At 48.6% G+C, this 24,766-nt stretch overlaps 1 protein-coding gene across 4 annotated transcripts in view; it reads right to left on the bottom strand.

Moving 5' to 3' along the window:
- Positions 1-24,766, bottom strand: part of LOC308595662 (uncharacterized protein) — a 48,590-nt gene that overhangs the window by 15,447 nt on the left and 8,377 nt on the right. For 2 of the 4 annotated variants that reach the window (XM_081210231.1, XM_081210233.1), the window contains exon 1: positions 7,176-7,268. The gene's annotated coding sequence lies outside the window, so the exon portion shown is untranslated. Of the gene's footprint in view, positions 1-966; positions 1,140-7,175; positions 7,269-17,400; positions 17,499-24,766 lie in introns of those variants that run through there. The other 2 variants (XM_081210229.1, XM_081210232.1) reach the window with 2 other exon arrangements.

The following is a 24,766-nucleotide window of genomic DNA, read 5'->3' as shown; positions in this document are numbered from 1 at the left end:
GGAGTTTCCTTTCTGCTGAGAGCAGGTGGTGGGATCAGTTGTTATGAGGTTACGCTGAACCTTCCTGGTTTCTGGGAACCAGAAGAAGCTGGTTTAAACTGGAGTGAGCCAGGCTTGGTATCCAGTCCGGAGGTTACTCTGACATGGAATTGTTTATAAATCGCAGTATTGAAAGGCGCCTGGTCCCGCTTCCTAATCTGCAATTCTCTACTCTGCTTGTCTGTTTCTTACTTGAGTGCTGTTTTGATATACCAAGTTAGGGTTTTACTGTAAGTTAAGTTTTTGCTAGCTTTGGCCTTCAGCACTAAATTTCTCTGCTGAATGAATTTTTTGCTGCCTCTGAGTGTTTTTTCCTACTCTGCTAACTATATGTCGGTCTTGGAGATTGTTATGGAGGAGCAAGATCTGTGACCTAAATCCCTAAACTGCCTCGGCCCAGTAGACCTGAAGGAGCGTCTCCACCCCCATCCTTCAGTCTGAACACTGAGGTCCTCCTCTGAGGGTCTTCTGCTGGTTCCCTCCCTGCAAGAAGTGAGGGTACAGGGAACCAGGCAGAGGGCCTTCTGGGTGGTGGCACCCACCCTGTGGAACGCCCTCCCTTCAGAGGTCAAGGAAATGAACAACTATCTGACATTTAGAAGATAGCAGAAGGTAGACCTGTATCTGGAGGTTTTTAATGTTTGATGTTTTCCTGTCTTTTATGTGTACTGGAAGCTGCCCAGAGTGGCTGGGGAAGCCCAACCAGATGGACTACATATACATATGCAGATGGACTACATTGTATAAATGCTACAATCATTCTTATCATCTTGTGATTTTTTGCAGTTATTTTGGAATTCGTACTGCGAAATCAGATCACAAAATGTTATGGGTGGAGAAAATCACAGGGTTGTCGTAAACGATAATCCCACCCACGAACTCTCATTCACATACAGTCCGTAAATTTGGGAAGGTCACATACTTCACCTGTGCTAATACTGGCAGTTTTGGGCCTGTATAGGCACACCTTGTATGTAGAGCCTCCAGCCACAGGCACTGTCTATCATGAAAATGGGTCCTTTGACTGGGAAGATTCATGCAGTTGCTGTCATCGGATTCTGATGGGTTGTATCTCAGCTTGTCAGTCACTCTGACATTGCCTACAAAGAATAAGAGGAACAGAAATGCTTTTGACTTCCATATCAATCCTGAGAGACATTGCACCCCTGTTTCTGATGACAGGTGTGCATTATCCTCAGCCTCAATGAACCAGGCAGTGGAAAAGACACTTAAAGATGGAAGCCTGAGAGAGAGGAAAAGGTTTCTGTCTGCTTCTTGGGTGGGATTGAGGAAACAAAGAGCCGCTTCCAAGAAGCCCCTCCCCTCCTCTCTTCTTCTTGGGATTTCCTCTCCTCTCAAGGGGGACCAATGGTTGGACTTGGCAGAACCGCTGTATCTGCCATTAATTTGATTTTGAATTGATATTAGAATGAATTGTTTTTAGAATGCCCTTTAATTAATTGCTTGTGATTTTATGTAAACTGTGTTACTTTTATTGTTGTTAGCCGCTCTGAGCCCGGCTTCACCTGGGGAGGGCAGGATTTTAATAATAACAATAACAATAATAATAATAATAAATCTGGACACGGCAGGGGCTTATGGGGTGGGAATTGGGTGGAGCTTGCAGGAAGGAGGGTGCGTCTTGTTAACGGAGAAAGCTGAGGGCCCCCCTGGACAAAAAACAAGGACAGCAGCCAGGAATACCAGAGCAAAACAGCAGCCAGTAGGCTTGGTCTTTATTGAAGACTGTCGTGACAGGACTCCCACCTGCCACCAGGTGGAACAAGATGGAAGCCCCAAACAAAAGAGAACCCAAACTTTTATTAGCTGCTGTAATAAATGAAAATCTGCCTTTATGGGGGACACAAGAGCCCTCATAGAGTCCTTTGTAGGCTCTCCATCGGTCGGAGGAAAAACAGAGGCCAACCAGAGAACCCAAACTTTTATTACACCCCCCCCCCAAACTACATCATGGTTACATCATGAGAGGGGAGGTCTGGTGGCAGTAATCTGAGCATCCTGGACCCTGCCCCATGGTTCCCCTTGCCCTCCACAAAACACACATCAAGTGTAACAAAAGAGATATTTACATTTCCCTGCTAGGAGCAGAAGTGCCTCAGTAGCCAGAGCGGAAGGGGGGGGCAGTGCAAACAAACATGACCGCCATGTGGCCTCACTTATGCCCCCCCAACAAGAAAGGAATCGGCCGCCATGCGGCCTACAGCTGGAGGGCGGCGGATGGCGGGGGTGAGGGAGCCATGCCTCCCCCCCACTACAAAAAAAGGCCTAGCTGGCCCCCCGCCCAGAAAGAAAAGTCAAAAAAATACAGCCTAGCCTGGCGGAGAGGCCATGCTCCTTCCAATCAGGCCAGAACTTACCTTAATCCGGCCGCCAGGACACGCTCCTGAGGATCCTGATCCTGTAAGGAAGAAAACCAAAAGAGGCTTGGACAAAGGGGTCGGCCTCTTTTCTTTGGCCTTTGCCCCACCCCCGGCCGGCCACCCATTGTCCTCCCTGACCTGTTTCCCAGCCAAGTTAATCCCACCCTTTTGTCTTCATCTGGGTTGGTTCTTTCTGGAATGGCTACCTGTCTGGCACTCAGGTATCAGGATGCCAGGGATTATCACTCAGGCAGAGGGGCTGCTGAGGAGCTGAGCTCACATGTCTATAGGAATTTCTGAAGTTCTCCCTGTGAGCCAGTACATAGAGACATTTATCAGTGAATTCCTACATTTGGTATTGTGCAGCAAAGGCCCTTTGAATAGATAGGAAGAAACTGTGATCAAGTGCTTTGTGGGGACAAATCACAAAAGTGATGGTGCTGATTTAGGTAGTGGGCTGCATGTGCATGATATCTGCTGAAGGTGCAACCCCCCCCCCCAAACTTATACATAAATTCCTGCAACAGTCTGGACAGGGCAGGGGCTTATGGGGTGGGAGTAGGATAGAGGTTGCAGGAAGGAAGGGGTGGGGGGACACAACCCCCCACTTTCCAGGAATCCCTCTCTGGTCGCCTTGAAGGGGTGGCCGATTCCTGGGTGGGAGGGAGAATCCAAGGCGGCCCCTCGAGAAAATCCCCGCAGGCACCATGATGGAGACGTGTCCCCAAAGACTGGTCTTCCTGACTCTCTCTCTCCCCCCCCCCACCATTGCTGCCCTTCCCTGCCCCAGGGATGCTCCCCCTCCCCACTTCCTCGACCCCCTCCCTCTGTCCCAGAGTCTCCCCTGAACCCAAAGTCCCCCCTTGGTGTGGCTCACCCGTCGCCCTGCGCCCCCCATCTCTCCATCCGGAGGGTCCCCCCAAAACGAGCAGGGGAGGACAGGGGGGTCTCTATCCAAGCGTCCCTCACGCCCGTTAACCCTTTCATGGCCCACCTCTTTCCGCGCGGAACCCACAGCGCCCCAGGGATGCCTGCGCGGGGAAATGGGGCGAGGGGGCTTCGTTGGGATCCCCTGGGTGGGCTTCCTAAGGGCCCAAGGAAAGCCTCCTTCGCAGCATGCGTGCAGGGATCCAGATCCACAACAGGAGCTTTGGGGCGCTGGCGGGGGTCTCTGCATCCTTCTGTCGCCTCCCCCCCGCGACCCCTTTACCTCTTTGTCCTCGCTCTCCTTTCCTTTCCGGCAACATCCACGTGGGTGGGGGGGATTTACCTGCCGCCCCTCCTCCCCTCCTCTACGGTGCAGAGCAGCAATCCGGCGCAGAAGAGCCACTTCCGGGAGAAGCAGGCAGGTTGGGAGGGGGGCTCTCCCCCCCCCTATTCCCGGAACAGAGGTCGGATGGCGAGGAGGAGGAGCAACATATTGGGGAGGGGATTTGGGGTTTGCGGAGGCGGGGTGTGGGAAGGATGTGCCGGGAGGGGTGGAATTTGGGGGGCGGGGAGGAGAGGAAGGTTTCCCCCTCCCCTCTTCCTTCTGTGAATCAGGAGATGGGGGCTGGGCTGATCCCGGCAATCCTACTGCAAAGTGGGGTCCCCCCCCCACAATGTTTATATTGCAAAATCCTTCCCTCCCCCACCCCACGCCACGAGCTTAGATCCCCCCGTGTTTTAGGTATTGCTGCTGTTAAATCCAGGAAGTGGGGAGCGGCAGTCAAGACACAAATCCATCGGGATTGTGGATTGAATCCTGATACTTTCCAAGGCGAAGCGCAGGAAAGCCTTGCAGCTGGGGGTATGTGTGAATACTATTGTGGTGCTTTGGGGAAGAGGGTAGTAAAAAGGTGTGGGAAACTGGGGTTGTGGTGGAGCGATGAACCCCAAAGGACTGAGAATTTACTGTGAACAGGACTGGCCCACTGGTTTCTCTGTTCTGTAGGAGAACACTTCAATCTCCCAGGACATTCTATACAAGATCTCAAAGTAGCTGTTTTACTACAGAGGAATTTCAGAAATAGACTGGAAAGAGAAGCTGCTGAATTACAACTCATTACCAAACTTAAAACCATGAAAAGACCTGGGCTGTAGAAAGACATTGGATTCTTATCTCACTATACATAACTAAACCATTTCTCACCTTCTCACCCCTTGCCTTTTCCTGTAAGACCTATTACAGTCGTTAAGAGTCGTCAAGAGGCTCTCTCAGCTATCTGCCTATCTCCCATTCCCACCACCCTTCTGAGTAACACCCCTCCCCACCTTCTCACTATATAGAAGGATCTGGCAACTTCTGTTTCAGTGTATCTGAAGAAGTGTGCATGCACACGAAAGCTCATACCAAGAACTAACTTAGTTGGTCTTTAAGGTGCTACTGGAAGGAATTTTTTTATTTTGACTATGGCAGACCAACACGGCTACCTATCTACTACTCAATGAACCAGGCAGTGGAAAAGACACTTTAAGATGGAAGCCTGGGAGAGAGGGAAAGGTTTCTGGCTGCTTCCTGGGTGGGATTGCGGAAACAAAGAACCGCTTCCGAGGGAGAAGCCAAGGCGGCCCCTTGCGAGATTCCTTGTGGGAGCACGATGGAGACGTCCCCCTACAGACTGGTCTCCTCCCCCCCGCCACCAGTGCTTCATTTCCTTGCCGCAGGGATGCTCCCCTCCATCCTCCCCCCCACTCCCACACCCGTGCCCCCCCCTCCTCCCGGAGTCTCCCCTGCCCCCAGAATCACTGTGTCTGGACACGACAGGGGCTTATGGGATGGGAGGAGGATGGAGGTTGCAGGAAGGAAGGGGTGGTGTGGACAGGACCCCCCACTTTCCAGGGATCCCTCTCTGGTTGCCTTGAGGGGGGGTCGATTCTTAGGTGGGAGGGAGAAGCCAAGCCGGCCCCTTCGGAGATTCCTCGTGGGCGCACGATGGAGATGTCTCCCCAAAGACTGGTCTTCCTTCCCCGCCCCCCGCCAATGCTGCGCTTCCTTGCCCCGGGGGTGCTCCCCTCCCTCTTCCCCCCCGGCTCCCTCCACCCTTGGCCCCCTCCCTTTCTATCAGAGTCTCCCCTGCACCCAGAGGCCCCCTTGGCGCGGCTCACCCCTCGCCATGCGCGACCCATCTCTCCTTCCGGAGGGGCCCCCCAAGACGAGATGGGGAGGGACAGGGGTCTCTATCTAGGCATCTCTCACAACCATTAACCCTTTCATGGTCTGCCTCTCTCCGCGCGGAGAGCAGAGGGCCCCAGGGATGCCTGCGCGGGGGAAACGGGGCCAGGGAGTCCTCGTGGGACCCCGTGGGTGGGCGCCCCATGTCCTCCCCTGCCGAGGAAAGCCCCCTCGAAGTACATATTCAGGGATCCTGGCCCTGCCAGGAGAGCTGGAGAGGTTCCCTGGATCCTTTTCTCTCCTCCCCCCCCCCCCCGCAACCCCTTTACCTCTTTGTCCTCGCTCCCGATTCTCATTTCCTTTCCTGCAACATCGATGTTTTTCTTTAGGGGGTCCCCTGCCCCCCTTTCCATTAACAGGCCCTCTCTTTCTCCGGTTCATAACTGTGCCCCAAAAGGACCAGGTGCACGGCCTGGGGGTCATTTTGGACTCACAGCTGTCCATGGAGGTGCAGGTTAATTCTTTGTCCAGGGCAGCTGTCAGCCAGCTCCACCTGGTACGCAGGATGAGACTCTCCATGCCCGCAGACTGTCTCACCAGAATGGTGCATGCTCTGGTTATCTCCCCCTTGGACTACTGCCATGCGCTACATGGGGCTACCTCTGGAGGTGACTCGTAAACTGCAACTAATCCAGAATGTGGCAGCTAAACAACAGAATGGGAGCAGCCACTGAGACAACATAACACCAGCCCTAAAGGATATTCACTGACTCCCAGTACGTTTCTGAGCACATTTCACATGTGATAAATAATTACCTGACATTCAGAAGACAGCTTAAGGCAGCCCTGTTCAGGGAAGTTTTTAATATGTAACGCTGTACTGTTTTTAACACTGATTGGCAGCCGCCCAGAGTGGCTGGGGAAACTCAGCCAGATGGGCGGGGTATAAATAATAAATTATTATTATTATTATTATTATTATTATTATTATTATTATTATTATTATTATTATTATTGGTAGTGCTGACCTTTAAATTGCCGAGGGCGCATTTTTGAGGCATAGATTCCTGTTATGCCTTCAGGAACAAATTTATTTGCTGAAGGAATTTTTTGCTGTCTCTGAGCGTTTTTTCCTACTCTGCTAATTGTATGTTGGACTTGATCTGGAGATCATTGTGGAGGAGGAAGATCTGCAACCTAAGGCCCTAAACAGCCTCGGGTATGTAGACCTGAAGGAGCGTCTCCACCCCCATCGCTCAGTCTGGACACTGAGGTCCTCCTTCGAGGGTCTTCCGCTGGTCCGTCCCCCCCCCCCCCCATGAGAAGCGAAGTTACAGGGAAGCAGACAAAGGGCAAGGAAATGGGCAACTATCTGACATTTGGAAGACAGCTGAAGGCAGCCCTGTATCGGGAGGTTTTGAATGTCTGATGTTTTACTGTCTTTTATATGTACTGTAATTCGCCCAGAGTGGCTGCAGAAACCCAGCCAGATAGGCAGCGTGGAAAAACTACAATCATTCTTATTATATTGTGATTCTTTTGTAGTTATTTTTGTAGTTATTTTGGAATTCGTTCTGCAATATCAGCTCATGAAATGTTATGAGGGGAGAAAATCACAGGGATGCCATAATCTGTAAATTTGAGAAGGTCACACACCTCACCTGTGCTAATACTGGCAGTCTTTGGCCTGTATAGGCACACCTTGTATGTAGAACCTCCAGCCACAGGCACTGTATAGCATGAAAATGGGTCCTTTGACTCCTAGCTCACAAAGGACCAACGCCAAGTCCAGTTTATATACAGAGATGTTTATTGCAGTTCATTATCCGCTCCACAGCCGAGGCGCGCAGCCCCACGTCTGTTACGCTTAGACCGCTGAAGTCCCCTCTGAATCAGTCCCTCCCCTGCACCAGTTTAAGAGGCTTGTGCTGCTCCACCTCTTCCTTTCTCTCCTTTTCCGCAGGGTCTTCCTGCCCCCCGGGGTTTCGCCCTTCCTGGACTCCCCAGACTGCTCTCCCCCCCTCCTGCGGGCTTTGGGACCTGGCTCCTCCTCCGGGCTCCCTGTTCTTCCGCACGCCTCCACATTTGAACTTGGCGCGCGTCCCCAACCTCTAACCTTCCTCTTGACAGTTATACTACTCCCTGCACTACTCCCCTCCCCTTCCGGGAGGATGTCTTGCTCCGACCTTCCCCCCTTCTCTGCTGCCGGAGCTGCTTCCCCTGTCACACTGGAATCTCCACCCCCTTCGCTGCGCTCTGGCGGGGAAGCCGGTCCTGACTCCCAGCTCCCACTTTGGGATCCCCTGCTGGCCCCCTGCTCCTGACGAGTCCCCCCTGGGACTCCCCTTGTTTTGACCACAGGCGCCCCCTTCTGGGAATCCTCTGATTCGCTGGAAAGACTCATGGAATCCCTTGAGTCATTGTCATCCTCCTCCTTGCTGCCCTCGGACTCTTCCCAATCGTTGTCCATCTCCTGCCTGCTCTGTGCTTCTCTCCCTGAACCCCTGACAGTAGTTAATAAAAGTTGGGGTCGTCTTTTGTTCGGGACTTCCATTAGCTAAAGTGGTACCTCAGGTTAAGAACAGTTTCAGGTTAAGAACAGACCTTTGGAACAAATTAAGTTGTTAACCCAAGGTACTACTGTATTATGTCGATAGTTTTATTGTTCTGTAGGTGATGGGTACTGGACAGGTGTCCAGAGAAGTATCTGATAGAGTGACCAACTGTTGAACTTGTGTAACCCTTTGATACCCTTCCCTATTTGTGCCATACTAGTGAAGATGCTACTCTAAAAGTATTCCAGGTGAAGAGGGGAAGTTTTAAAAGTCAATGTAAATTGTTCAGAATTGCTGAAACAAAGAGGGATTGCAAGGAGCTCCCAAAAGATCTCTCCAAACAGGGTGAATGGGCAGTAAATACAGTTCACTGTCAACAAGATTAAAGTGATGCATGTTGTGACAAAAAAAAAACCCCTCTTAATATCAGGCACAGGCTCATGAGGTCTGAACTGGATTTCTCTGTGTGCTCTAGGAAACCAGGGGAGAGGGGAGTTGGTTGCAGCAGGAGGGGGAGTCTCCCTGGATGCTTCAGCTGATGGCCTCCTCTGATGGTCTCCTGGCCCCCTCCCCTCCTCCCTCTGAGCCTGAACTGCTCTCTGTCCCAGCCTCTTCCTGCTCACCAAACCCTGTTTCCTCCTCAGCTTGCAACACCTCCCCTCCCATTCTGCTCCATTTTCTTCCTCTATCTGCTCATCGCCATCCCACCACCAGTCCCTGGGCTCTGAGCCTTCTTCCCTTGTGGGTCCCCCAGACTGGTCCCCCCCCCCGTACCCAGCCAGTCCATGACAGCAACAGCAGCAACAACAACAGTAAAATCAGTAGGATAGCAATATGCACTGTGGTCCTCTGGTAGGAAGACTCCCTAAGCATGATTGACTAATAACCTCTGGAAAAATATTATCCTCCCCAACCCCAGAATAAACAGTAGCGCTGGGGTTCCCCTATGTGGTTTATGACTGAAGATGGGCCCCCCAGGAGACTTTCCTGGTACCTGCAATCCATCGTTCCCCCTCTTGCAGTTAGGCTGGGGGGGGGGAGATCTCCCATTAAATTTTAAGTTTTCTTCAGAACGTGCAGGGGGCAGGGATGAAGTTCTGTTGAATGTTTGGAGATCATGCGGTGGTGGGGATGACAGAGTTTGGTTAAAAACCACTCTGACACAAAAATACCCATCTTGCATGCTTGAGTACAGTAACTCCAGGGCCTTAGCCAAGTATCGGCGGGGTAGGGGCCACGTGTAGAACAATTCCCACACTGACGTCAAAAACACAAACAGAAGCAGCAGGACTTCTCCAGTAATAGTTTACTGAGATTTCAAAGCATACAGTTCTTACTGGGTCCCCAGTGAGGCACAAAACTTTGGTCCTGAGAGCAGATCCAGTTTCAGCAGTAAAAAAATACAGCACACAGGATATCTAAGTCAGGCACACACACCGGCAGAAAGGAGCAAGCGAGGAAAGAGGCTGGAACGACACAGGGCAATGGATGTGTGTCTTTCGTTTCCCCTCGTTTTGGAGGGAGGTCAGCAACTCAGCATCTGCAGGGGCTTCACGGAGAAAACCTTTCTGCCGCTGCTTGCAGGCACATCCCAGAAACGCACACTGTAATTGACAGTGTATTGCCACATCAGTTGTTCTTCAAAGGTTATCGAGATGTGGTCTAGAAACCAGCATTGGACCAGATATCAATATATCGCCCAGCCCTAATCCTCACTCACCACCAGCAAACCAGATTCATCCTCTCTATCAAAAGGTTCTTTACCTCTTAGATTATACTCACATTGTTTGACATTGCATTCAATATTTCATTGCTGTTCAGTTTTACATATAAACACAAGAACTTCAAATACACATCGTGTGTTTAAGACTGATTTCCTGCTGAGTTCATTGCTGTGAAGACAGAGAGGACACTGAAAGGAAAACGTCCCGCACTCCATACATCTAAATGGGTTCTTCCATGGGAAAGTCCCTGGATGTTCCTTAAACACTCCATTGTAAATAAAGCACTTTTTGCAATCTTTTCATTTAAACTGCTTCTCAAACCACAGAATGAGCAGGTTGCCCCATGGGGTTCATGAGTGAATATGGGCCCATCAGGAGACTTCCCTGGTACCTGCAGCCCCACATTCCCCCTCTTGAACTTAGGCTTTGGGGGGAAATCTCCCATTGAATTTCAGTATTTCAAGATGAGGTTCTGTCAAAGAAGTGTTTGGAGATCATACGGTGGTGGGGGTGACAGAGTTTGGTGCAAAAACCATCTTGTGTGCTTGAGTACAGCAACTCCAGGGCATGAGCTAAGTAGCAACAGGGTAGGGGCCACGTGTAGAACAAGTGCCACACTGAGGTCAAAAAGGCACACACAGGCAGCAGAACTTCTTCAGTAATAGTTTACTGAGCTTTCAAAGGCTACAGTTATGACTGGGACCACAGTGAGGCACAAAACTTAGCTCCTGAGAACAAATCATTCATATGGTTTCTCCCCTGTGTGAGTCAGTTTTTGCTTGCTGAGGTGTCCACTCTGACTGAATTTCCTTCCGCACTCCATGCAATTAAATGGTTTTTCCTCTGTGTAAGTCCGTTGATTTGTTCTAAGGGTTCCATTATCATGAAAGCTCTTTTCACACTCCATACATTCATATGGTTTCTCCCCTGTGTGTGTCCGTTGATGTATATTGAAGTTTCCACTCTTACTGAAGCTCTTTCCACAGTGCATACATTTATATGGTTTCTCCCGTGTGAGTCTTTTGATGTCTTCTAAGTTTTCCATTATCACTATATCTCTTTCCGCACTCAATGCATTTAAATGGTTTTTCCCCTGTGTGAGTCAGTTGATGCATATTTAGGTGTCCACTCTGACTGAATTTCCTTCCGCACTCCATGCATTTAAATGGTTTTTCCCCCGTGTGAGTCCGTTGATGTGTTCTAAGGGTTCCATTATCACTAAAGCTCTTTCCGCACTCCATACATTCATATGGTTTCTCCCCCGTGTGAGTCCGTTCATGTATTCTAAGGCTTCCATTGAAACTGAAGCTCTTTCCGCACTCCATACATTTATATGGTTTCTCCCCTGTGTGAGTCCGTTTGTGTTTCCTAAGGTCTCCACTGTTACTGAAGCTCTTTCCACAATGCATACATTTATAAGGTTTCTCCCCTGTGTGAGTCCGTTGATGTTTTCTAAGGTCTCCATTCTGACTGAAGCTCTTTCCACACTCTAAACATTTAAATGGTTTCTCCCCTGCGTGAGTCTCTTGATGTCCTCTAAGGGTTCCATTATCACGAAAGGTCCTTCCACACTTCATACATTTAAATAGTTTCTCCCCTGTGTGAGTCTGTTGATGTCTTCTAAGTTTTCCATTATCACTAAATCTCTTTCCGCACTCCATGCATTTAAATGGTTTTTCCCCTGTGTGAGTCCGTTGATGTCGTCTTAGGTTTTCATTGAAACTAAAGCTCTTTCCACACTCCATACATTCATATGGTTTCTCCCCTGTGTGAGTCCATTGATGTGTTCTAAGGTTTCCATTATCACGAAAGCTCTTTCCACACTCCATACATTCATATGGTTTCTCCCCTGTGTGAGTCCGTTGATGTCGTCTAAGGATTGCATTTAAACTGAAGCTCTTTCCGCACTCCATGCATTTAAATGTTTTCTCTCCTGTGTGAGTCTCTTGATGTCCTCTAAGGGTTACATTATCACGAAAGGTCTTTCCACACTCCATACATTTACATGGTTTCTCCCCTGTGTGAGTCTGTTGATGTCTTCTAAGGTTTCCAATGAAACGGAAGCTCATTCCACACTCCATACATTTAAAAGGTTTCTCCCCTGTGTGAGTCAGTTGATGCATATTTAGGGTTCCACTCCGACTGAATTCCCTTCCGCACTCCATGCATTTAAATGGTTTCTCCCCTGTATGAGTCTGCTGATGTAAACGTAAGTGTCCACTCTGACTGAAGCTCTTTCCACACTCCATACATTTATGTGGTTTCTCCCCTGTGTGAGTCCGTTGATGAGTGCTAAGTACATCACTCCGACTGAAGCTCTTTCCACAATCCAGACATTTAAATGCTTTTCTCCCTGTGTGAGTCCGTTGATGTATATTGAGGTGTCCACTCTGACTGAAGTTCTTCCCGCAGTCCTTGCATTTGAATCCTTTCTTGCCCATGTGAGTCGACTGATGTGTTCTATCAGTGAAAGTCTTTCCACACTCCATACGTTTCGCCACTTTTGGGGTTTGTTGATGTGAGCTATGTGTGCTCATTCAATGAAGCATGTTCCACATTTCACACATTTCAATGTCTCTATCTAATGAAACCAAAGGTGCCCTTTCCTCTGGAAGTCTGTCTCTCTTCTCCATGACCCTCCTCAGCGTGGGAGGAAAGGAAATCCTGTTTGGGTTTCAAGGAAGAGAACAAAGGAAAAGAGAGCATATCAGATGCAATTAGCACCACCTCATATTTCAACATGTCCCCTGCATCCTACCCAGCTTCCAAATTTTTAGGAAATGAAGATGCAATGATGTCAAATGATAGTAATGCATCAGCAACCTTTCATTATCCTCACTCATCATTAATAAAGCAGCATGATCTTGGAAAACAGCCTTTTCACATCAATTGTTTTCTCACAGGAAATGCAGCTACTCTCTCTCCATGAAAAGGCCCTCTCTCTCTCTGATCCATCGTTCCTTTGGACATTTCCCATCCTCGGCATCATAATCCTCCATCCACCCCTGTTTCCACCTCTAGATCTTCATGAATCACCTGCACAGTCCCAATGGCCTCAGGAAGTCCATGTGGACCATTATATGAGACCCAGGTCTACATCTTTTCCAGGGACTTTGGTCTGGCTCAGTCAGAGAACTAGTGGCAAGGCTTGGTGCTTGGGGTCAGCTGAATGGGTGCTCAGGGAAGCTCCTGTTCTTGGAGATGGACCTTTGTCTACATGCCTTGCATTGCATGGAGAGAGCAGGAGAAGCAGAAAGAAAGCAGCTGGCAAATGGGAAACACCCCCCCATTGTTCCTTATAATAATGATGTGCTGCCTGATCTCTTCCACCGTCTTCTGACACAGGACTATCCTAATCTGGCACTGACAAAGCTGGATATTCAAGGCAAATGGATAACTGTACTTAGTGGAAACGATATAAATGGAGAAGAGACAGCTGATCCAAAAGGAATAAGGAAAGGATTCTTGGACTTTTAGAAGCAATTATATAAAAATAAGGAAAGGAATAATAAGAAGAAAATAGAAAGATATCTAAAAGAGAAAATGGTGCGGAAGATCCCGACAGACCAAAAAGCGCAACTGAATGCCCCAATAGAAAAAGAAGAAGTAAAAGAAGTGATAAAGGAGTTGAAGAGAGGGAAAGCTCCGGGTCCAGATGGGTTTACATCTAGCTACTATAAAGAAATGAAAGAGGTGCTGGTGACCCCGTTGACTGTTGTTATGAACAACATTTTGAAAGAAAGAGACATTCCAGAAACATGGAAAGAAGCATATATTACATTGATCCCAAAACAAGATTCGGATTTAACCCAAGTTAAGAATTATAGGCCTATTTCATTACTGAATACTGACTATAAGATTTTTGCTGGAATTCTAGCGAAGAGACTGAAAAAGATATTAACAAGATTAATACATAAAGATCAAGCAGGCTTCCTACCAGGCAGACAAATGAGAGATAACATAAGAAATATAATTAATGTTATAGAATATCTGTCTGGTAGGGGAGATAAACAAGCAGTCTTAATGTTTGTGGGTGCAGAAAAGGCCTTTGATAACGTAATTTGGGAGTTTATGTTGAAAAACTTGGAATATATGGAGGTGGGACAAGAGTTCTTCAATGGCATAAAGGCAATCTATACTGAGCAGAGAGCAAAATTGATAGTAAACAATGTGATTACCGAAGATATAAAAATATCTAAAGGAACAAGACAAGGTTGCCCATTATCGCCATTGTTATTCATAACGGTTCTGGAAGTCTTTTTAAATGCAATTAGACATAATAAGCAAATAAAAGGGGTAAGGGTGGGGCTGAATGAGTATAAAGTTAAAGCCTTTGCCGATGATTTGGTAATGACTATGGAAGCACCAACAGAAAGCGTAAAGGAGGTATTGGAAGAGATGGAACAATTTGGAAAGGTGGCAGGATTCAGATTGAATAAGAGAAAGACGAAGATGATTGTAAAAAATATGGAACAAAATATGATTGAATCATTGCAGCAACAAACTGAGATAGAGGTGGTGAAAAAGGTTAAATATTTGGGAATTTGGTTATCACCTAAGAATATTGATTTGTATCAAAATAATTATATCCCGGTTTGGAAGGGAATAAAAAAGGATCTGGATGTGTGGGCCAGAATGAAATTATCACTTTGGGGAAGAATATCTACGATAAAAATGATGGTGCTACCAAAGATGTTATTTTTATTTCAGACCATACCCATATTAAAGGGTATAGGAATCTTTAAAGAATGGCAAAAAGTGATTTCAAGGTATATCTGGCAGGGAAAGAAGCCTAGAATAAAATTTAAGTTATTGACAGATGCTAAAGAAAGAGGAGGCTTCGCCCTGCCAGATATGAGACTGTACTACGAGGCAACATGTTTATGCTGGGTAAAAGAATGGATAAAGTTAGAAAACAATGAATTATTGGATCTTGAAGGTTTTGATAACAGATTTGGATGGCACGCGTATTTATGGTGTGATAAAAAGAAGGTTCACAAAGGATTTGGAAATCACATCTTCAGGGGTTCTTTAATAGAAGTGTGGGAAAGATATAAAAATATACTGGAACCAAAAGCCCCGCACTGGTTGTCTCCGTTGGAGGCAATGAGTGTTAAGAAAATTAATATGAGGAAAAAATGGGGTACATGTGGTGCATTGGTGATTAACGAAGGAGGGAAATGGAAAGTTAAGCCATATGAACAAGTTAAAGAGTATATATATGATTGGCTGCATTATCGTCAAGTAAATGAAATAATTAAAAAAGATCTGAAGGAAAAAGGTTTTTCAGAAAAGGAATCAAGTTTCCAAAAAGACATAATAAACAATGAGTATAAAACTCTGTCAAAAATGTATAAGATATTGCTGGAATGGCATACTAAGGATGAAGAGGTTAAATCGGTGATGATACAGTGGGCAAAGGATTTTGGGTATAACATTCAATTTGAGGAATGGGAAAAATTGTGGAAAGAGAATATAAAATTTACGGCATGTACGCTATTGAAAGAGAATGTAATGAAAATGTTTTATAGATGGTATATGACTCCTGTAAAACTAGCAAAGATGTATAAGGTTGATAACAAATGTTGGAAATGCAAAGATAAAGAAGGGACGTTCTTCCATCAGTGGTGGGAGTGTAAGAAGGTAAAATGTTTCTGGGAAATGATATACAATGAGATGAAAAAAATGTTAAGATATACTTTTGTAAAAAAAACCAGAAGCTTTTCTTTTAGGTATTGCAGGAAAGGACATAAGAAGAAAGGACTATAAGCTTTTCCAATATGCTGTAACGGCAGCCAGAATCCTGTTGGCCCAGAAGTGGAACCAAGAGGAGATACCGACGATAGAAGAATGGAGATTAAAATTGATAGACTATGCGGAATTGGACAAATTAACTGGGAAAATCAGATATACTGAAGACCAAAAGCTCATCGAGGACTGGGGAAAATTGGTAGATTATCTGAAAAACATATGTGGTATAAATACAACGTTAGTGGGATTTCAAGAGGCACTGTAAAAAAAACAAATAAGTATTGTTTATTAAAAATAATGGGAGTAAGGAGGAACAATGGCAATATGAAAAAAGGGAATGCGTATTAAAGGTATAATTATGGATGACTGTCAGAGACGCTGAAGGAAGTTCAAAACAGGCATAATTTGTTGTATTCGGGACAAAATGTATAACTGGATGTCAGGGGTTCAGAGACAGAGGCACAGGGGAGGGAGGAGACGGAGAGCGATGGGGAAGAATCCCAGGACAGTGAGGAAGAGGATGACAATGACTTGAGGTCTTCCATGAGTCTCTCAAGTGAATCGGAGGATTCCCAGAAGGGGGCGCCCCTAGTCAGGCCAAGGGGGGTCACAGGGGGGACCTGCCAGGAGCAGGGAAGCAGCAGGGAAACCCCGAGTGGGAGTGGGAGATCGGGGCCGGCTTCCCAGCAGGAACGAAGTGAAGAGAGTGGAGTTCCCAGTGTGACACACGGAGCGGAGAAGGAAGGAGACAGGGGAAGGAGATCGGGGCAGGACGTCCTGCCGGAAGAGGCGGAGAGTAGTACAGGGAGTAGTGTAAGTGTCAAGAGGAAGGTCAGGGGTAGCGAACGCGTGCCAAGTTCAAATGTGGAGGCGCGCGGAAATGGAGAGAGCCCGGAGGAGGAGCCTGGCCCCAAAGCACGAAGGAGGGGGGAACAGGCATCTGAGGAATCCGCTTCAGGAGAGAGCAGGAGGGAAGGAACCCAGGGGGGCAGAAAGACCCTGCGGAAAAGGAAAGACAGGAAGAGGTGGACTGGCACAAGCCTCTTAAGCTGGTGTAGGGGCGGGACCGATTCAGAGGGGACTTAAAACGTCTAGGCTAAGAGACGCGGGGCTGCGCGCCTCGGTTGTGGAACCAATAATGAACTGCAATAAACATCCTTGTATATAAGAAGAACCTGGCGTTGGTCTTTTGTGAGCTGAGACCTGAGGCAGCCCTGACACTGGATGAAAATCAATAAAATTTATTTTTAAAAAAACTGTACTTAGTGGAAACATCATCCTTTAATATGTAGTACAGTTTCATTAACAACCTGAAGTTGTGTTATTTCTTGAGATATGAATTTATTCCTGATCTGAGCGTTTTTTCCTACTCTCCTAACTATATGTCAGTCTAGGAGATCGTTATGAAGGAGCAAGTTCTGCAACCTAGAGCCCTAAACAGCCTCGGCCCTGTAGACCTGAAGGAGTGTCTCCAGCCCCACCCTTCACTCTGAACACTGAGGTTCTCCTCTGAGGGTTTTCTGCTGGTACCTTCCCTTCAGAGGTCAAGGAAATGAACAACTACCTGACATTTAGAAGACAGTTGAAGGGAGACCTGTATTAGGAGGTTTTTAATGTTTGATGTTTTACTGTCTTTTATGTGTACTTGAAACCCAACCAGATGGGCAGGGTATAAATACTACAATCATTTGTATTATCTTGTGATTTTTTTGAATTTATTTTGAAATTTGTAGTGTAATATCAGGTCATGAAATGTTTTGGGTGGAGAAAATCACAGGGTTGCTGTAAACAATAATCCCACCCACACACTCTCATTCACATACAGTCTGTAAATTTGGGAAGGTCACATAGCTCACCTGTGCTAATACTGGAAGTCTTTGGCTTGCATAGGCACACCCTGTCTGTAGAGCCTCCAGCAACAAGCACTGTCTATCATGAAAATGGGTCCTTTGACTGGGAAGTATCTCAGCTTGTCGGGTCACTCTGACATTGCCTATAAAAAGTAAGAGGAACAGAAATGCCTTTTAGGTGCACCTTCTATATCAATCCTGAGATCAATTAAATAGGTTCTGCACCCCTGTTTCTGATGACAGGTGTACATTATTCTCATCCTCAATAAACCATGCAGTGGAAAAGACACTTGAAGATGGAAGCCTGAGAGAGAGGAAAAGGTTTCTGGCTGCTTCCTGGGTGGGATTGCAGAAACAAAGAGCCACTTCTGAGAAGGCCTCTCCCCTCCCCTCCTCTCTTCCTCTTTCTTCTCCTCTCCAGGGTGAACAATGGTTGGACTGAGCAAAATCGCTGTGTCTGGACAGGGAAGGAGCTTATGGGGTGGGAAGAGGATGGAGCTTGCAGGAAGGAAGGGGTGGGGGGGGACAGGACCCCCCACTTTCCAGGGATCCCTCTCTGGTTGCCTTGAAGGGGGGTGGTCGATTCTTGGGTGGGAGGGAGAAGCCGAGCCGGCCCCTTCGGAGATTCCTCGTGGGCGCACGATGGAGACGTCTCCCTACAGACTGGTCTCCTCCCCCCCCCCCGCCAATGCTGCGCTTCCTTGCCCCGGGGATGCTCCCCTCCCTCCTCCCCCCGGCTCCCCCCACCCTTGGCCCCCTCCCTCTCTCCCGGAGTCTCCCCTGCACCCAGAGGCCCCCTTGGCGCGGCTCACCCCTCGCCATGCGCGACCCATCTCTCCACCCGGAGGGGCCCCGCAAGACGAGATGGGGAGGGACGGGGGTCTCTATCTAGGCGTCTCTCGCGCCCGTTAACCCTTTCATGGTCTGCCTCTCTCCGCGCGGAGCGCACAGGGCCCCAGGGATGCCTGCGCGGGGGAAACGGGGCCGGGGAGTCCTCGTGGGACCCCGTGGGTGGGCGCCCCATGTCCTCCCCTGCCGAGGAAAGCCCCCTTCGCAGCACACGTCCAGGGATCCAGGCCCTGCCGGGGGGGGGCACGGAAGGCGCTTTGGGGAGATGGCGCGGAGTCCCTCTCTGGCTCCTTCTCTCCCCTCCCCTCCCATCTCCCCCCCGCCCCCGCCGCGACCCCTTTACCTCTTTGTCCTCGCTCCCGATTCTCATTTCCTTTCCTGCAACATCGATGTTTTGTTTGGGGGGGGGGGGTCCCCTGCCGCTCCTCCTCCCCTTTCCGAAAGGGCGCGCCCCTAGAGCTATGGCGCTGAGCGGCAATCCGGCGTAGAAGCTCCACTTCCGGGAGAAGCAGGCAGTTTGGGAGGAGGCTCACCCCCCCCCTTATTCCCGGAACAGAAGCCGGATTGGAGGAGGAGGAGGAGGAGGATCCTGATACTTCCAAAGGAGAAGCCCAGGAAAGCCTTGCAGCTGGGGGGATCTGTAAATACTATTATGGTTCTTATTGGAAGAGGGTAGTTAAAAGGTGTGGGAAGCTGGGGTTGTTGACAGGGGTGGGAGACGGGTCCATGTTTCTGAAAGCCAAAGACTCCTACTTTGGGACAAATCTGTGATGCATCAAAGAAAATGTATTGGGAAATGTATTGTGGGAAATGGGGAGAGGTCTTAAAAATCCATGCAACCCTCTTCTCGGGGTTCCTACTCTTGGTGTGTTTGAACTTGTTGCAACAAATAAAGATCAGGTCAACTGACCACCGTTTGCTTCTTTAACTTGGCTGGAGGCTCCTTCTTTTGCTGACCGGAGGGACCCCCGGGGAGTGGCACCTTGACGAGCTGGGCAGCGGAGTGAATCCGCACCCCGGGATATTTTCCTTCTCAACTCTTTCCCACCTGAGCCTCACCCCCTTACCTAAAAGCCAGACACAACACAATGTGACAGGATTGTGACTCCTGCCCTCAGCAAACAAAATAGGACCCCCTCCCCCCCCCCCCAGCAAAGCAACCCCGGGATGCTGAGGTCCCCCAATCCTTGAAATGAAAAGGGGAGGGGCTCGGGACACCTTCAGGGAGCAGGCGGGGAGGGGGCTGCTCAGGCTCCAGAAGCTCCTTCTCGCTGGTTCCTCCCCATCGCCCTCCTGCCGCCTGCCCCCCTCCGCTTCTACTGGTCCTTTGCAAGTGTGGGGAAGCCCTAGTCCCCCGGCCCCCCTCAAATTCCTTCTAAGAGCCCCACATTGCACGGGGCAGCCTCACCTGCAGTGAAACAAAACGCAGCTGCCCTGGCAGAGTAGAGCCAGGCTGGGGGGCACCGTGGGGACCCCAGAAATGTGTCCCTAGAAGAAATGCGCCTCCCCCCTTCTCTGGGGCTCAAGTGCTGCCGGTGGGCTTCCCAGAAGAGGCCCCTGCTTGGCCCCTGGGAGGACAGGGGCCCCTTGGGCCTGATCCTGCAGGGCTCACCTGACGTTCTGGTGCAAGTGAACCCTCCTTTGTCCTTCAGGGAGAACAGGGTTTCCCAAATTTGGGTCTCCAGCTGTTTTTGGACTACAGCTCCCATCACCCCTAGCTAGCAGGACCAGTGGTCAGGGATGATGGGAATTGTAGTCAAGCCCTCCAGGTGGCTCTGGCAAGTGAGCCCAGCTGCATGTGACTAGGGTGGGGGGAATTCCTTCCTGGTGTTACGGAAATTACAGGGGAGGGGGTTACCATCTGACATTATCCCCTGGGACGAGGAACCCCAAACCCCTCTCCCCTCAGTCGCAAAAGATTCACATATCTTATAAATACAGGAAAACACGGTCTCTGCATTTTAAGAATGGGATTTACGGACTTCGTGTTTTATGAATGGGATTTATGAATAACTGAAGCCCAACAATCAAGAGCGCTATGTTTTGACAGCTAGCCAATGTTGAATCCGTAGACGGCTGAAACTGCCTCCAAACCAGCCTTTCAGCTCAGCCTTTGTACAATTGTCTCAGCGCCCTCCTGCTGCTCAGACTATGGGCAAAGTATAGTAAATGTAGCCATTTTGGTTTCGATTGCCTAAAGTTGCTAGAATGTTACAAAGATTGTGTCTGAATGTATCCTTTCAGCTTGACAGCTCTGGGAATGATAACTAAATTTATAAATTCATATAAAATCCACACTTTAACCGATTCTTCCCATTCCAAAGCCGTTTTAACTCTTAAGAAAAAGTAAATTTAGGCTTCACCCTCCTCCATGACCCTGGAAGCGCATAGCCACGTAGGCAGTGAGAACAGGGCCTCCTGCCATAATCCCCTGAGCGTGAGAGAACCTACACTTCGCCCCACCCTGGGAGTAACCAAGGGGCGACAATAGACTTCCACAGAGGCAGTTGACCAAGCCAGGTTCTGAAAGCCCATCTCAGGAGAAGCCCTGAGGGCAAGGATGTAATTTGATTCTGAACTGATTTTAGAATGTGTCAGGGGTTCAGGGACAGAGGCACAGGGGAGGGAGGAGACGGAGAGCGATGGGGAAGAATCCCAGGACAGCGAGGAAGAGGATGACAATGACTCGAGGGATTCCATGAGTCTTTCAAGTGAATCGGAGGATTCCCAGAAGGGGGCGCCTGTGGTCAGGCCAAGGGGAGTCACAGGGGGGACTCGTCAGGAGCAGGGGGCCAGCAGGGGATCCCAAAGTGGGAGCTGGGAGTCAGGACCGGCTTCCCCGCCATAGCGCAGTGAAGGGGGTGGAGATTCCAGTGTGACAGGGGAAGCAGCTCCGGCAGCAGAGAAGGGGGGAAGGTCGGAGCAAGACATCCTCCCAGAAGGGGAGGGGAGTAGTGCAGGGAGTAGTATAACTGTCAAGAGGAAGGTTAGAGGTTGGGGACGCGCGCCAAGTTCAAATGTGGAGGCGCGCGGAAGAACAGGGAGTCCGGAGAAGGAGCCAGGTCCCAAAGCCCGCAGGAGGGGGCAAGAGCTGTCTGGGGATTCCGCATCAGGGGAGTCCAGGAGGGGCGAAACCCCAGCGGGCAGGAAGACCCTGCGGAAAAGGAGAGAAAGGAAGAGGTGGAGCAGCACAAGCCTCTTAAACTGGTGCAGGGGAGGGACTGACTCAGAGGGGACTTCAGCGGTCTAAGCGTAACAGACGTGGGGCTGCGCGCCTCGGCTTTGGAGTGGACAATGAACTGCAATAAACATCTCTGTATATAAACTGGACTTGGCGTTGATCTCTTGTGAGCTGGGACCTGAGGCAGCCCTGACAGAATGTATTTCAATTAATTGATTGTGATTTTATGTAAACTATATTACTTTTACTGTTGTTAGCCGCTCTGAGCCCGGCTTTGGCTGGGGAGGGTGGGATATAAATATACTTTATTTTATTTTCTTATTATAATTACAGTGGTCCCTCAGGTTACAGACGCTTCAGGTTACAGACTCCGCTAACCCAGAAATAGTACCTCGGGGTAAGAACTCTGCTTCAGGATGAGAAGAGAAAGAGTGTGGCGGTGGCACGGCAGCAGCAGGAGACCCCATTAGCTAAAGTGGTACCTCAGGTTAAGAACAGTTTCAGGTTAAGAACAGACCTCCGGAATGAATTAATTACTTAACCCGAGGTACTACTTTATTGTGTCGATAGTTTTCTTGTTCTTTGGGTGATGGGTACTGGAGAGGTGTCCAGAGATGTATCTGATAGAGTGACCAGCTGTTGCACTTGTGTAACCCTTTGATACCCCTCCCTATTTGTGACATACTAGTGAAGATGCTACTCGAAAAGTATTCTGGGTGAAGGGGGGGGGGTTTAAAAGTCGATGTAAATAGTCCAGGGTTGCTCAAACAAAGAGAGATGCAAGGAGCTCCAAAAGGACCTCTCCAAATGGGGTGAATGGGCAGACAATACAGTTCATTGTCAATGAGATTAAAGTGATGCATGTTGGGACCAAAAAAACCTACACCTGTTAATATAATGTACAGGTTCATGGGTCTGAACTGGATTTCCCCGTGTGCTCTAGGAGACCAGGGGAGAGGGGAGGTGATCGCAGCAGGAGGGGGAGTCTCCCTGGATGCTTCAGCTGATGGTCTCCTCTTCTGGGTCTCCTAGCCCCCCCACTCCTCCCTGAACTGCTCTCTGCCCCAGCCTCTTCCTGCTCACCAAACCCTGTTTCCTCCTCAGCTTGCAACACCTCCCCTCCCCCTCTGCTCCCTTTTCTCCCTCTATCTGCTCATCGCCATCCCACCACCAGTCCCCAGGATCTGAGCCTTCTTCCCTTGTGGGTACCCCAGACTGGTGCCTCCCGCCCCCTGCACCCCTCCAGTCCATGACAGCAACAGCAACAACAAGAGTAAAATCAGTAGGATAGCAATATGCACTGTGTTCCTCTGGCAGGAAGACTCCCTAGCAGCATGATTGACTAATAACTTCTGGGACTAGGGAAAAATATTATCCTCCCCAAAGCCCAGAATAAGCAGTAGCTCTGGGTTTCCCCTAAGTGGTTCATGACTGAAGATGGGCCTGTCAGGAGACTTTCCTGGTACCTGCAACCCATCCTTCCCCCTCTTCCAGTTAGGTTGGGGGGGTGAATCTCCCATTAAATTTTAAGTTTTCTTCAGAAGGTGCAGGGGCAGGGATGAAGTTCTGTTGAATAAGTAATGTTTGGAGATCATGGGGTGGTGGGGGTGACAGAGTATGTGGCAAAAACCAGTCTGTCACACAAACACCCATCTTGAATGCTTGAGTACAGCAACTCCAAGGCCTGAGCCAAGTATCGGCGGGGTAGGGGACACGTGTAGAGCAATTCCCACACTGAGGTCAAAAACACACACAGAAGCAGCAGGACTTTTTCAGTAATAGTTTACTGAGCTTTCAAAGCATACAGTTCTCACTGGGACCCCAGTGAGGCACAGAACTTAGCTCCTGAGAGCAAATCCAGTTTCAGCAGTAAAAAAAAATACAGCATGCAGGATATCAAAGTCAGGCACACACACCGGCAGAAGGGAGCAAGTGGGAAAAGAGGCTGGAAGGACACAGGGCAATGGAGGTGTGTCTTTCACTTCCTGCCACCTGGGAGGGAAGTCAGGAACTCGGCATCTGCAGGGACTTCACGAAGAAAAGCTTTCTGCCGCTGCTTCCAGGCACATCCCAGAAACACACACTGTGATTCACAGTGTATTGCCACATCAGCTGTTCTTCAAAGGTTATCGAGATGTGGTCTAGAAACCAGTATTGGACCAGATATCAATATATCGCCCAGTCCTAATCCTCACTCACCACCAGCAAACCAGATTCATCCTCTCTATCAAAAGGTACTTTACCTCTTAGATTATACTCGCATTGTTTGACATTGCATTCAATATTTCATTGCTGTTCAGTTTTACGTATAAACACAAGAACTTCAAATACACGTTGTGTGTTTAAGCCTGATTTCCTGCTGAGTTCATTGCTGTGAAGAAAGAGTGGACACTGAAAGGAAAACGTCCCACACTCCATATATCTAAATGGGTTCTTCCATGGGAAAGTCCCTGGATGTTCCTTAAACACTCTATTTATTTAAAGCACTTTTTGCAATCTTTTCATTTATACTGCTCCTCAAACCCCAGAATAAGCAGGTTGACCCATGGGGTTCATGAGTGAAGATGGGCCCACCAGGAGACTTCCCTGGTACCTGCAGCCCCATATTCCCCCTCTTGAACTTAGGCTTTGGGGGGAAATCTCCCATTGAATTTCAGTATTTCAAGATAAGGTTCTGTCGAAGAAGAAGTGTTTGTAGTGGTGGGGGTGACAGAGTTTGGTGCAAAAACCATCTTGTGTGCTTTAGTACAGAAACTCCAGGGCATGAGCTAAGTAGCAGCAGGGTAGGGGCCACGTGTAGAGCAAGTGCCACACTGAGGTCAAAAAGGCACACACAGGCAGCAGAACTTCTTCAGTAATAGTTTACTGAGCTTTCAAAGGCTACAGTTATGACTGGGACCACAGTGAGGCACAAAACTTAGCTCCTGAGAACAAATCATTCATATGGTTTCTCCCCTGTGTGAGTCAGTTTTTGCTTGCTGAGGTGTCCACTCTGACTGAATTTCCTTCCGCACTCCATGCAATTAAATGGTTTTTCCTCTGTGTAAGTCCGTTGATTTGTTCTAAGGGTTCCATTATCATGAAAGCTCTTTTCACACTCCATACATTCATATGGTTTCTCCCCTGTGTGTGTCCGTTGATGTATATTGAAGTTTCCACTCTTACTGAAGCTCTTTCCACAGTGCATACATTTATATGGTTTCTCCCGTGTGAGTCTTTTGATGTCTTCTAAGTTTTCCATTATCACTATATCTCTTTCCGCACTCAATGCATTTAAATGGTTTTTCCCCTGTGTGAGTCAGTTGATGCATATTTAGGTGTCCACTCTGACTGAATTTCCTT

Source organism: Podarcis bocagei (assembly GCF_964188305.1).
Source record: "Podarcis bocagei genome assembly, chromosome: 10".
NCBI classification, from domain to species: Eukaryota; Metazoa; Chordata; class Lepidosauria; order Squamata; family Lacertidae; genus Podarcis; species Podarcis bocagei.
Note: the sequence above shows the minus strand (reverse complement) of the source record. Positions and strands in the feature narration are given on the sequence as shown.